Here is a 13,687-nt window from a genome sequence, read left to right as displayed (position 1 = left end):
GGACAGCATTGGGCAGAATTTTGCACAGCAGAATGTAGAAAGCAGATGTCTCCCTCTCTGATTTCTTCCTGTCTATGAATTAGAATATCCTTCCCCTAGGGCATCTTCAGGAGTATTAGAAAGTATAGTTGCACTATACTTACTATTCACTAGGGATGAAAACTAAACATGGTGAAACTGGGGAAAGAATCTGTTCACATGTTTTCTTTCTCACTTCTGTCTCTACTGGCCTGTGGCTGACACATCCATATAGTTCTCCTGTCTTCCATAAAGTGAGATCACCTGTCCTGTACTGGATTCTAATTACTAGAATCAAGTCAGTAGGCAAATTCTGAATTTTGCATACTATTGAGAGCCCAAGAGCTATGGGGTAGATATTCTTGCTTACTGTTGTGTCTTCTTCAGATACAAACTGTCCCTTATGCAAAGTGTACCAAGATCTGAATTATAGGGTGCAAGGTATTACTAATATTGAGGAGCTAATGTAATGACCAGGTGGTTACCTTATTATAGAACTAGCAGCAAAAATATGAGCTTTTGAACATTGTAATTCCAAATTATGCATCTATGTCTCAAGTGATATTGTAAATTAGGGGGAGAAGGATGGATATTATTGAAATCTAGACACTAATTCATTACATAAACACATATTCCTTTATAAAATGTTTCCATTATACTATGAATATAGAATTATTATATGTTTAATATCTAACAGTAAGGTTGTCATTTTCAATTTTCTGTCACTTATTTTGTCCTTTCTTGGCACTGATAGTAAATTTAAGTAAGATTCACTTTCTAGCTGAAAATAGGGAAGAGTTTTATCTCATATCCTGATAGAACCATATCATGATCATAAAGAGTACCAAACTTAGGATAAAGCTGAAAGTGTACATAGAAATGAAAGGAGATGCTCAGAACCTGGCTCCCTGAAGACTCCCTTACCTAACCTTGAAGTCTGCCCTTTATGTGAACCTCCTGTTATGTGAGTGGTTCTACAACTAGTAAGACCATTCAGCTGGGGATTTTGTTAATTAAAATAAAATATATCTCAATGGATTCAAAATAAAGTACTAACTTTGGGGCACTACAAGGAACAGATTCTAAAATATGGAATTACTTGTGAGGAAAAAGTAGAACTGTAGGTAATAAGGGCTTGATAATTCCTTCTGAGAACTTGGTCATGAAGTTGGTTAGGCTGCTGCATGTTCTACTTTTTTTTCAGATGAACAGTCAATGAAGATTATGATATTTACACAAATGATAACAAAAATTATAGAATATTGGCATATGCTCATAATTTCTTGTGTCCTCTGGCAGTTTGTAAAGGGAAAGGCCAGTTTTGTCTGAAGGTAGTTATCTAAACAATGAAACTAGGTAAGGACAGTTAGGGCAAAGAACTTTTCTGCTTGCGACTTCAAAATAAGCTGACTGAAGTGTTGGGAGAATAGGAAAAGTTTGAATTCTTGATGGCTTTTAAAGCAATTCAATCAACAACCATACCCTGAAGCCTAGTTCTAAAGTTTCCAATTGGAAATAATGAGATCATTATTTAAGTAAACATCTTAACTAATACAACAAAAGATCGTATCTGCTTAAACAGCCAAGGTTTAATATTGAGGTTAGATTTCAAAATAATTGAGAGTTAGTCTTTACCTTGTGTATTATTTTATTTCCAGGAAACAACACAATAGCTGGAACATGGTAACATTCAACAAATAGTTGTTTAAAAGATGAATATGGCAAGCATTTAGTAGAGTATGAGTCTCAGATAAAATGTTGAGGTTGGGTAACATTGGGCCATGTTAGTGATGATGGGGGTACACAGCAGGCTCAACAAGCCCTTCTGAGATGTTGTCTGCCCTTTGATGACTGGCTCAGAAGCTAGAGATGGGCTTTGTGGCATTTAGAACTAATTATCAGATGTAGTCACAGTACAATATTTGGCTTAGTTTTTATATTATGAAAGTTCTAGGAGTATTTACTTAACAGTTTAGTTTTCTTTAATCCTATCAAATATAAGTCTTTCAAAAATATGAATTATACATAGTATACTTTATACACACGTTCACACATATTAATATGTATGCAGAAACAGAATTTGTAGCTTCCATTAAAAATTGTTGTCAGGCCTCAGGTACCAGGCTTCCCTGGTGGCTCAGAGGTTAAAGTGTCTGCCTGCAATGCAGGAGACCTGGGTTCAATCCCTGGGTTGGGAAGATCCCCTGGAGAAGGAAATGACAACCCACTCCAGTATTCTTGCCTGGAGAATCCCATGGACAGAGGAGCCTGATAGGCTACAGTCCACGGGGTCACAAAGAGTCAGACACGACTAAGCAACTTCACTCACTCACTTACTCACCATAATAAAAGCTAAAATAAAATAACTGGATCCAAATTGTTTTTCTGGCAATATACTAAGTTAAGGTTACCTGTTTAGATAGCCAAAATTTTTGCTAAATATTTTTTTTATTTGCATTCTGTAAGGATCCTTTTAGAACTGTTTTTAGGTTTATCTTGTTTTTAAGAAACTTTGGCATGCAAATCAAAGAATGGATTTCATTGTATCTAAGTGGTTTGGGCTTCTCTTTTTTAAAGGGTGCCTCGTAAGGTGAACTATCTTATTTAAGTTAAAGGTTCCCCAGTGTGGCCATTTTAATTGTAAATTATTGAAAATTCCACCCTTTTCCAGGAAGGTGGAAAACTCTGGTCCATACAGGGCATACATATAGGAAGTAGGTTTTTTGTTTGTTTGTTTGTTTTTGTAGGGGTGGAGAAAGAGTTTTAGTCTAGGGAGAACCCATCCTTGCCTTTAGATTTCCCAAAAGATTTTAACTATGAGAAACCCTGTTTTTTTTTTTAATTTTTTTTTTATTAGACTGTAACCTTATGTTTAATTTATTTATTTATTTATTTTAATTTTATTTTATTTTTAGACTTTACATAACTGTATTAGTTTTGCCAAATATCAAAATGAATCCGCCACAGGTATACATGTGTTCCCCATCCTGAACCCTCCTCCCTCCTCCCTCCCCATACCATCCTCTGGGTTGTCCCAGTGCACCAGCCCCAAGCATCCAGTATCGTGCATCGAACCTGGACTGGCAACTCGTTTCATACATGATATTTTACATGTTTCAATGCCATTCTCCCAAATCTTCCCACAGATACTACAAAGCATAGGGAATCACACATCTCTCCCCCATCAACTTTGAACAGAATAGGGTGACTTCATTAACAAAATGTAGGTATGCACACTAAAGTCGTACAGCTCAAAATGCAGAGAGAGACACACCCTCAAATTTCAGGGTCAGTAGGAAAGCCGTGAACTCAGTGTGCTCTGTGGGTTACAGACATCTGGTTTCTCAGTGGCCTCTGAGACCTTGGCATGTTTCTTTTGGTCCCACTTCTGTCACCAGGGGCTGTCAAGACCAAGAAATAGCAAAACTAGATTCACCAAATTAATAAATAGCATTTAACAAGAAATCATTTTACATATAACAACAGTTGCAAGCTGGAAGCTTTAGAAATAAAAGACTGGTATGAATATCTTCAAGAAATGAAATTCTAGGTTATTTATAAATGAAATAAGATAGTTATTTACTCTTTGCAATGATTGGCTATTACAGTAGAGATTTTCAGGTGTTTGGAGGTTGTTTTAAATTGATTGTATCATGCTAGTTTTAGAAAGATGACTAATTTTCTTTTGTAATGATAACAGGCATTTATAAGAAAGAGCTAAAGTTAAGTTTTGCTTATGTTCATGTTATAAACCAGATTTAGTTTTGCTAACATGGTTTAAATGTCTTTGCTCAATGAATCCTCAAGTACAATTTCCATTTTGTATTCAATTTTAACAATAAGTATTCTCTGTCAGAGGGACTTTTTTTTTTTTTTTTTAAGAATTTGAAGTGTTCAACTTCTCCCGCTGCACAGCAATAGTGTAATTCCCTAACTCAGCTTTACTTCATGATAAGTCCAGGAAATTAAAAAAAAAAAAAAAAGGAGAAAAATTAGGAAAAAACTCTCATCCCCCAAAAACATACATGAAAATAAGGGTTCTCCTTACACACTTGGGCTGGCAGAATTTTTGTTTTTAAAGTTTCTCTGATAAAGAAGATGGGATCCTTTCCAAGGCTTTGCTAAAATCATCTGATGCACATTTCTCTGTTTAATCTGCCCTATGGGGTCACACAGAGTAGGACATGACTGAAGCGACTTAGCAGCAGCAGCAGCAGTACTTAAAGAGGGAGGTAATGGGGGAGACAGCCCAGAAACTTGTTGCCACCTTTTGTTTTGTTGCTTTTCAAATATTAGCTTCCATTACCAGTCTGCTTGATAATATTTACCTTGCAGAGTCCTTACCTTGTAATTTGGTTCTTCATTAGCCATCATGACTATTAGTTACCTGGGCAACAACAGGCAATCCAGAAGAAAGTGTACTCCAGTGCCTTATTCCATGGTCTCTTCATATCTTTCAAAGCTCAGCTTTCACAAGGGAGAATCCTGATGAGGGTCCTCCTTTCACTCAGCAATGGTTGGTGAGACCCGCCCATGACTCTGTCATTAGCGTTAATGAGAGAATCAGAACACAGGTGTGCTCTGCTCCCTGGCTTGGGCCTTGTATTTTGAATTTGATGATGAGGGAGGATTTTATTCTGAATTGACTAAGGGAAGGAGTTAGAGTGGGACTGTATTTCTTTAATCAAAATTTGGAAAGATGAATAAGTTACATATTATAAATTATTCTAAGCCTTCTATTCAAAAGAAGTATCTTCTGTGCTTTGCTATCAAAGAAGAAAATCTGTTTTGGCCATTATAAAGTAACTCTTTTTGTTTTGTTTTACTTTGTATGTATCAGTCATAAACTAAAAATGATCTTGTATGTGTTAAGGAAGGTGTGGTAACCTCTCATTCTGCTTTACAGCATTGAAAACAAAATGTGAAAATTTGTCTCAAAGTCTGATATATATGGAGGGGGTTCAAAATTGTTCCTTCACTCTAGCTGAAACAACTATGATTTAATAAAATATAATACATTAAACATAATATTTTTAGTTTAACTCGGTCCTACTTGCTTATGTTTGCTTTTATTTCCATTATTCTAATATGTAGATCATACGGGCTCTTGTTGTGATTTATGTCATGGAGTATTCTGCCTACTATGTTTTCCTCTGAGAGTTTTATAGTTTCTGGTCTGAAGTTTAGGTCTTTAATCCACTTGAGTTTATCTTTGTGTATGGTGATAGGAAGTGTACTAATTTCATTCTTTTACATGTAGCTGTCCAGCTTTCCCAGCACCAGTTATTGAAGATACTTCCTTTGCCCCATTGTATATTCTTGCCTCCTTCGTCAAAGATAAGGTGCTCTTAGGTGCATGGGTTTATCTCTGGAATTTCTATCTTGTTCCATGAGTCTATATTTCTGTTTTTCTGTCAGTACCATAGTGTCTTGATGACTGTAGCTTTGTAGCATAGTTTGAAGCCAGGAAGGTTGGTTCCCAGAGCTCCATTCTTCTTTCTCAATATTTCTTTGGCAATTTGGAGTCTTTTGTGTTTCCAACATAAATTGGAAAATTTTTTGTTCTAGTTCTGTGAAAAATGTTTTGGTAATCTGATAGGGATCCCATTGAATCTATAGATTGCATTTGGTAGTACAGTAATTTTCACAAAATTGATTCTTCCAATTGAGGAATATGGAATGTTTCTCCAACTTAAACGTTTTTGCACAGGAAACTATAAACAAGTTGAAAAGACACCCTTCATAATGGGAGAAAATAATAGCAAATGAAACAACTGACAAAGGATTAATTTCCAAAATATATAAGCAGCTCAATATTAAAAATAATAATAATAATAACCCAATCAAAAAGTGGGCAAAATATATAAACAGACATTTCTCAAAAAAATAATAATAATAATGCAGATGCTAAGAACACTTGAAAAGATGCTCAACATAGCTCATTATTAGATAAATGTAAATCAAAACTACCATGAGATACCACTTCACATCTGTCAGAATGGGCATCATAAAAAAATCTGCAATCAATAAATGCTGGAAATGATGTGGAGAAAAGGGAACCCTCTTGCACTCTTGGTGGGAATGTAAACTGATACAGCCACTATGGAAGACAATATAAAGATTCCTTAAAAACTAGTAAGTCTACCGTATGACCCACCAATCCCACTATTGGGCATATACTCTGTGAAAACCTTAACTGAAAAACACACATGCACCCCAATGTTCATTGCAGCACTTTTACAATAGTTAGGACATGGAAGCAATCCTAGATATCCATTGACAAGTGAAAGGATAAAGAAACAGTGGTGCATATATTACTCAGCCACAAAAAGGAATGCATTTGAGTCAGTGCTAATGAGTTAAATGAACCTAGAGCCTATTATACAAAGTGAACTAAGTCAGAAAGAGAAAAACAAATATTGTATATTAACACATAAATTTGGAGTCTAGAAAAGATGGTGCTGATGAACCTATCTGCAGGGCAAAAATGGAGATGCAGACATAGAGAACAGATTTATGAGCACAGGATGGTAGGAAAGAGAGGGTGGGATGAACAGAGAGAGTATCATAGAAACATATACACTACCATATGTAAAATAGATAACCAGTGGGAACTTGCTGTATGACTCAGGGAGCACAAACCAGGAATCTGTGACAATCTGGAGGGGTGGGATTGGCTGGGAGGTGGGAGGGAGGTTCAAGAGGTAGGGGGCATATCTATAACTATGCCTGATTGATGTTGATGTATGGCAGACACCAACACAATATTGTAAAGCAATTATCCTTCAATTCAAAGCAAATTTAAAAAATAACAACAATATTTTCACATAATTCATTTTTCCTTTGCAAATTGAAACCCCCTGGCAGTCCAGCTGTTAGGATTTAGTGCTCTCATTTATGAGAGCTGGGGTTCAATTCCTGGTAGGGGAGCTAAGATCCCACAAGTCTTATGGTGTAGCAGGTTAGGGTGGGGTTGGGGAGTGAAACATGTTTTTGGGACTTGCCTGGCCACCCAGTGGTTAAGACTCAGCCTTCCAATGCAAGGGGCCAAGGGTTTGATCCCTAGTCAGGGAACAAAGATCGTATGTGCCACATGGCCTAGATAAATAAAAATAAGGATTAAAAAAAAAATCTTTCAGATAAATCTTGCACTCGATTATACACAGTGAAGTAAGCCAGAAAGAAAAACACTAATACAGTATACTAACACATGTATACGGAATTTAGAAAGATGGTAATGATAACCCTGTATGCGAGACAGCAAAAGAGACACAGATGTATAGAACAGTCTTTTGGACTCTGTGTGTTGGGGGTGGGGGGGCGGTGGTGATTTGGGAGAATGGCATTGAAACATGTATGATATCATATAAGCAATGAATCGCCAGTCCAGGTTTGATGCAGGATACAGGATGCTTGGTGCTTGGGGCTGGTGCACTGAGGATGACCCAGAGGGATGGTATGGGGAGGAAAGTGGGAGGGGGGTTCAGGATTGGGAACACATGTACACCCATGGTGGATTCATGTTGATGTATGGGAAAACAATACAATATTTTAAAGTAATTAGCCTCTAGTTAAAATAAATAAATTTAAAAAAAAAAGGAACTGTAAAAATGCTTTGTCTCTATGAACTTAACATTACATGCTTTTATCAGAGAAAAAACTATTTACAAGTTTTTTCTCTGATAATTGCCAGTGTTTTCTCTCCAATCTGGTAATTGACTTACTTTGCAGCAGTGTGTTTACTTCTTAGTTACTCTTCATTGAACACTTTTTAAATGCATGCCATTTACTTTTACTGGAAGTTGCCAAATTATCCTTTATTTCAAAATGATTTTTAAAGGCCACTTGTATATCAATTTCTTTACTATATTGATTTCATTATGTATTAGTTTAACTTAAAAATGCAAACCCATCAAAACACTGTTTTTTCCTAGCTTGGCATCATCACGTTTGGTATAATTAACAGAAATATTTGCATCCTTAGAGTTTACTCCAGTTTCTAAAGTTTTCAGGATAACAAGCGATTGCTTCTTAGATCTATTACTTGTTTATATTGAGAGTTTAATTTCTAAGTTAATGATTTGGGTGACCTCTTTTAAACACCAGAAGAAATAAAGCTGTGTTTGCAAAAGTATTTTGTTTGTTTCTATCTGGTCTTAAATATTGAAATAAAATTGCTAGAATTGAATTATCTTGTAATCAAAAGCACAGATTTCTTTTTCCTATTCTATAAAAATATTTTTTACAAACAAGTGAATGAAAATATCTCAAAAAGACAAAATTATATCATATGCGACTGCTGCTGCTGCTAAGTCACTTCAGTCGTGTCCAACTGTGTGTGACCCCGGAGAATGCAGCCCACCAGGCTCCCCTGTCCCTGGGATTCTCCAGGCAAGAACACTGGAGTGGGTTGCCATTTCCTTCTCCCCTGCATGAAAGTGAAAAGTGAAAGTGAAGTCGCTCAGTCGTGTCCGACCCTCAGCGACCCCATGGACTGCAGCCTACCAGGCTTCTCCGTCCATGGGATTTTCCAAGCAAGAGTACTGGAGTGGGGTGCCATTGCCTTCTTCATCATATGTGACTAGAGAGATTATTTACAAAATATTAGTGGTGACGATAAATTTAGACAATATTTAGAGAAAGAAAAAATGGAAATATAATACCCTGCTTACAATATCATCATTTATTAAAGGTAAGAAAGACATTAATAATCAGGATCAGTAAGTATAAATACATGAGGATTTTTACACACTACTAATGTGAATTATCAATGCAAAGAAATAGAGGGAAACAACAGAATGAGAAAGAATAGAGATCTCTTCAAGAAAATTAGAGATACCAAGGGAACATTTTATGCAAAGAAGGGCTCGATAAAGGACAGATGGTATGGACCTAACAAAAGTAGAAGATATTAAGAAGAGGTGGCAAGAATACAGAAGAATTGTACAGAAGAACTCTATGAAAGAGATCTTCACTACCAAGATAATTACGATGGTATGATCACTCACCTAGAGCTAGACATCCTGGAATGAGAAGTCAAGTGGGCCTTAGACAGCATCATTACGAAGAAAGCTAGTGGAGGTGATGGAATTCCAGATAAGCTATTTCAAATCCTGAAAGATGATGCTGTGAAACTGCTGCACCTAATATGCCAGCAAATTTGGAAAACTAAGCAGTGGCCACAGGATTGGAAAAGGTTAGTTTTCTTTCCAATCCCAAAGAAAGGCAATACCAAGAATGCTCAAGTTCATTTCAGTCACTCAGTCATGTCTGACTCTTTGCGACCCCATGAATCACAGCACACCAGGCCTCCCTGTCCATCATCAACCCCCGGAGCACACTCAGACTCACGTCCATCAAGTCGGTAATGGTATCCAGCCATCTCATCTTCTGTCGTCCCCTTCTCCTCCTGCCCCCAATCCCTCCCAGCATCAGAGTTTTTTCCAATGAGTCAACTCTTCGCATGAGGTGGCCAAAGTACTGGAGTTTCAGCTTTAGCATCAGTCCTTCCCAAGTAATCCCAGGGCTAATCTCCTTCAGTATGGAATGGGTGGCTCTCCTTGCAGTCCAAGGGACTCACAAGAGTCTTCTCCAACACCACAGATCAAAAGAATCAATTCTTCAGTGCTCAGCCTTCTTCACAGTCCAACTCTCACATCCATATATGATCACAGGGAAAACCATAGCCTTGACTAGATGAACTTTTGTTGGCAAAGTAATGTCTCTGCTTTTGAATATGCTATCTAGGTTGGTCATAACTTTCCTTCCAAGGAGTAAATGTCTTTTAATTTCATGGCTGCAGTCACAATCTACAGTGATTTTGGAGCCCAGAAAAATAAAGTCTGACACTGTTTCCACTGTTTCCCCTTCTATTTCCCATGAAGTGATGGGACTAGATGCCATGATCTTTGTTTTCTGAATGTTGAGCTTTAAGCCAACTTTTTCACTCTCCACTTTTACTTTCATCAAGAGGCTTTTGAGTTCCTCTTCACTTTCTGCCATAAGGGTGGTGTCATCTGCATATCTGAGGTTATTGATATTTTTCCCGGCAATCTTGATTCCAGCTTGTGTTTCTTCCAGTCCAACGTTTCTCATGATGTACTGTGCATATAAGTTAAATAAGCACGGTGACAATATATAGTCTTGACGTACTCCTGTTTCTATTTCAAACCAGTCTGTTGTTCCATGTCCAGTTCTAACTGTTGCTTCCTGACCTGCATACAAATTTCTCAAGAGGCAGGTCAGGTGGTCTGGTGTTTCCAACTCTTTCAGAATTTTCCACAGTTTATTGTGATCCACACAAAGACTTTGGCATAGGCAATAAAGCAGAAATAGATGTTTTTCTGTAAATCTCTTGCTTTTTCCATGATCCAGTGGATGTTGGCAATTTGATCTCTGGTTCTTCTGCCTTTCCTTAAACCAGCTTGAACATCAGGAAGTTCATGGTTCACATATTGCTGAAGCCTGGCTTGGAGAATTTTGAGCATTACTTTACTAGTGTGTGAGATGAGTGCAATTGTGCGGTAGTTTGAGCATTCTTTGGCATTGCCTTTCTTTGGGATTGGAATGAAAACTGACCTTTTCCAGTCCTGTGGCCACTGCTGAGTTTTCCAAATTTGCTGGCATATTGAGTGCAGCACTTTCACAGCATCATCTTTCAGGATTTGAAAGAGCTCAACTGGAATTCCATCACCTCCACTAGCTGTGTTCATACTGATGCTTTCTAAGGCCCACTTGACTTCACATTCCAGGATATCTGGCTCTAGGTCAGTGATCACACCATCATGATTATCTGGGTCGTGAAGATCTTTTTTGTACAGTTCTCCTATGTATTCTTGCCATCTCTTCTTAATATCTTCTGCTTCTGTTAGGTCCATACCATTTCTGTCATTTTTTGAACCCATCTTTGCATGAAATGTTCCCTTGGTATCTCTATTTTTTGAAGAGATTGCTAGTCTTTCCCATTCTGTTGTATTCCTCTATTTCTTTGCATTGATCGCTGAGGAAGCCTTTCTTATCTCTCCTTGCTATTCGTTGGAACTCTGCATTCAGATGCTTATATCTTTCCTTTTTTCCTTTGCTTTTTGCTTCTCTTCTTTTCACAGCTATTTGTAAGGCCTCCCCAGACAGCCATTTTGCTTTCTTGCCTTTCTTTTCCATGGGGATGGTCTTGATCCCTGTCTTCTGTACAATGTCATGAACCTCATTCCATAGTTCATCAGGCATTCTATCTATCAGATCTGGGCCCTTAAATCTATTTCTCACTTCCACTGTATAATCATAAGGGATTTCATTAGGTCATACCTGAATGGTCTAGCGGTTTTCCTTACTTTCTTCAATTTAAGTCTGAATTTGGCAATAAGAAGTTCATGATCTGAGCCACAGTCAGCTCCCAGTCTTGTTTTTGTTGACTGTTTAGAGTTTCTCCATCTTTGGCTGCAAAGAATATAATCAATCTGATTTCGTTGTTGACTCTCTGGTGATGTCCATGTGTAGAGTCTTCTCTTCTGTTGTTGGAAGAGGGTGTTTGCTATGACCAGTACATTTTCTTGGTAAAACTCTATTATTCTTTGCCCTGTTTCATTCCGTATTCCAAGGCCAAATTTGCCTGTTATTCTAGGTGTTTCTTGACTTCCTACTTTTGCATTCCAGTCCCCTATAATGAAAAGGACATCTTTTTGGGTGTTAGTTCTAAAAGATCTTGTAGATCTTCATAAAACCATTCAACTTCAGCTTCTTCAGCATTACTAGTTGGGGTACAGACTTGAATTACTGTGATATTGAATGGTTTGCCTTGGAAACGAACAGAGATCATTCTGTCATTTTTTGAGATTGCATCCAAGTACTGCATTTTGAACTCTTTTTTTTTTTTTTTTTTTACCATGAAGGCTACTGCATTTCTTCTGAGGGATTCCTCCCCACAGTAGTAGGTACAATGGTCATCTGAGTTAAATTCACCCATTCCAGTCCATTTTAGTTCGCTGATCCCTAGAATGGAGAAGGCAATGGCACCCCACTCCAGTACTCTTGCCTGGATTCCTAGAATGTTGACATTCACTCTTGCCATCTCCTGTTTGACCACTTCCAATTTGCCTTGATTCCTGGACCTGACATTCCAGGTTCCTATGCAATATTGCTCTTTACAGCATTGGACCTTGCTTCTATCACCAGTCACATCCACAGCTGGGTATTGTTTTTGCTTTGGCTCCATCCCTTCATTCTTCTGGAGTTATTTCTCCACTGATCTCCAGTAGCATATTGGGCACCTACTGACCTGGGGAGTTCCTCTTTCAGTATCCTATCATTTTGCCTTTTCATACTGTTCATGGGGTTCTCAACACAAGAATACTGAAGTAGTTTGTCATTCCCTTCTCCAGTAGGCCACATTCTGTCAGATGTCTCCACCATGACCCACTCATCTTGTGTTGCCCCACGGGCATGGCTTAGTTTCATTGAATTAAACAAGGCTGTGGTCCTAGTATGATTAGATTGACTAGTTTTACTACCACATAATTGCACTCATCTCATACACTAGTAAAGTAAAAGTGAAAGTGAAATCATATCCAACTCTTTGCGACCCCATGGACTATAACTTATCAGGCTCCTCCGTCCATGGGATTTCCAGGCAAGAGTGCTGGAGTGGATTGCCATTTCTTCTCCAGGGGATCTTCCAGACCCAGGAATCAAACCTGGGTCTCCTGCATTGCAGGCACATGCTTTATCATCTGAGACACCACTAAAGTACTGCTCAAAATTTTCAATCCAGCCTTCAGCAATATGAGAACCGTGAATTTCTTGATGTTCAAGATGGTTTTAGAAAAGGCAGAGGAACCAGAGATCAAATTACCAACATCTGCTAGATGATCAAAAAAGCAAGAGAGTTCCAGAAAAACATCTATTTCTGCTTTATTGACTATGCCAAAGTCTTTGACTGTGTGGATCACAATAAACTGTGGAAAATTCTAAAAGAGATGGGAATACCAGACCACCTGACCTACCTCTTGAGAAATTTGTATGCAGGTCAGGAAGCAACAGTTAGTACTGGACATGGAAAACCAGACTGGTTCCAAATAGGAAAAGGAGTACATCAAGGATATACATTGTCACCCTGCTTATTTAACTTATATGCAGAGTACATTATGAGAAACACTGGACTGGAAGAAGCACAAGCTGGAATCAAGATTGCCGGGAGAAATATCATAACCACAGATATGCAGATGACACCATTCTCATGGCAGAAAGTGAAGAGGAACTCAAAAGCCTCTTAATGAAAGTGAAAGAGTAGAGTGAAAAAATTGGCTTAAAGCTCAACATTCAGAAAACTAAGATCATGATATCTGGTCCCATCACTTCATGGGAAACAGTAGAAACAGTGTCAAACTTTATTTTTTGGGTTCCAAAATCACTGCAGATGGTGATTGCAGCCATAAAATTAAAAGACGTTTACTCCTTGGAAGGGGGGTTATGACCAACCTAGATAGCATGTTCAGAAGCAGAGACATTACTTTGCCAACAAAGGTTCGTCTAGTCAAGGCTATAGTTTTTAGTGGTCGTGTATGGATGTGAGAGTTGGACTGTGAAGAAAGCTGAGGACTGAAGACTTGATGCTTTTCAACTGTGGTGTTGGAGAAGACTCTTAAGAGTCCCTTGGACTGCAAGGAGATCCAAC

The 13,687-nt window shown here is 38.0% G+C and overlaps 1 long non-coding RNA gene across 1 annotated transcript; it reads right to left on the bottom strand.

Annotated features, from left to right (window-relative positions):
- Positions 1 to 3,220: 3,220 nt before the first annotated feature.
- LOC123327884 lies at positions 3,221 to 4,495 on the bottom strand. Its single transcript, XR_006542562.2, has 2 exons — positions 4,363 to 4,495; positions 3,221 to 3,419 (listed from the first exon to the last, which is right to left on the bottom strand). It is a non-coding gene; the product is annotated as an uncharacterized LOC123327884 (long non-coding RNA).
- Between the last annotated feature and the right edge of the window lie 9,192 nt (positions 4,496 to 13,687).

Source organism: Bubalus bubalis, chromosome 10 (assembly GCF_019923935.1).
Source record: "Bubalus bubalis isolate 160015118507 breed Murrah chromosome 10, NDDB_SH_1, whole genome shotgun sequence".
In the NCBI taxonomy this organism is placed as follows: domain Eukaryota; kingdom Metazoa; phylum Chordata; class Mammalia; order Artiodactyla; family Bovidae; genus Bubalus; species Bubalus bubalis.
The sequence above is the reverse complement of the archived record's forward strand: the minus strand, read 5'-3'. Positions and strand labels throughout refer to the sequence as shown.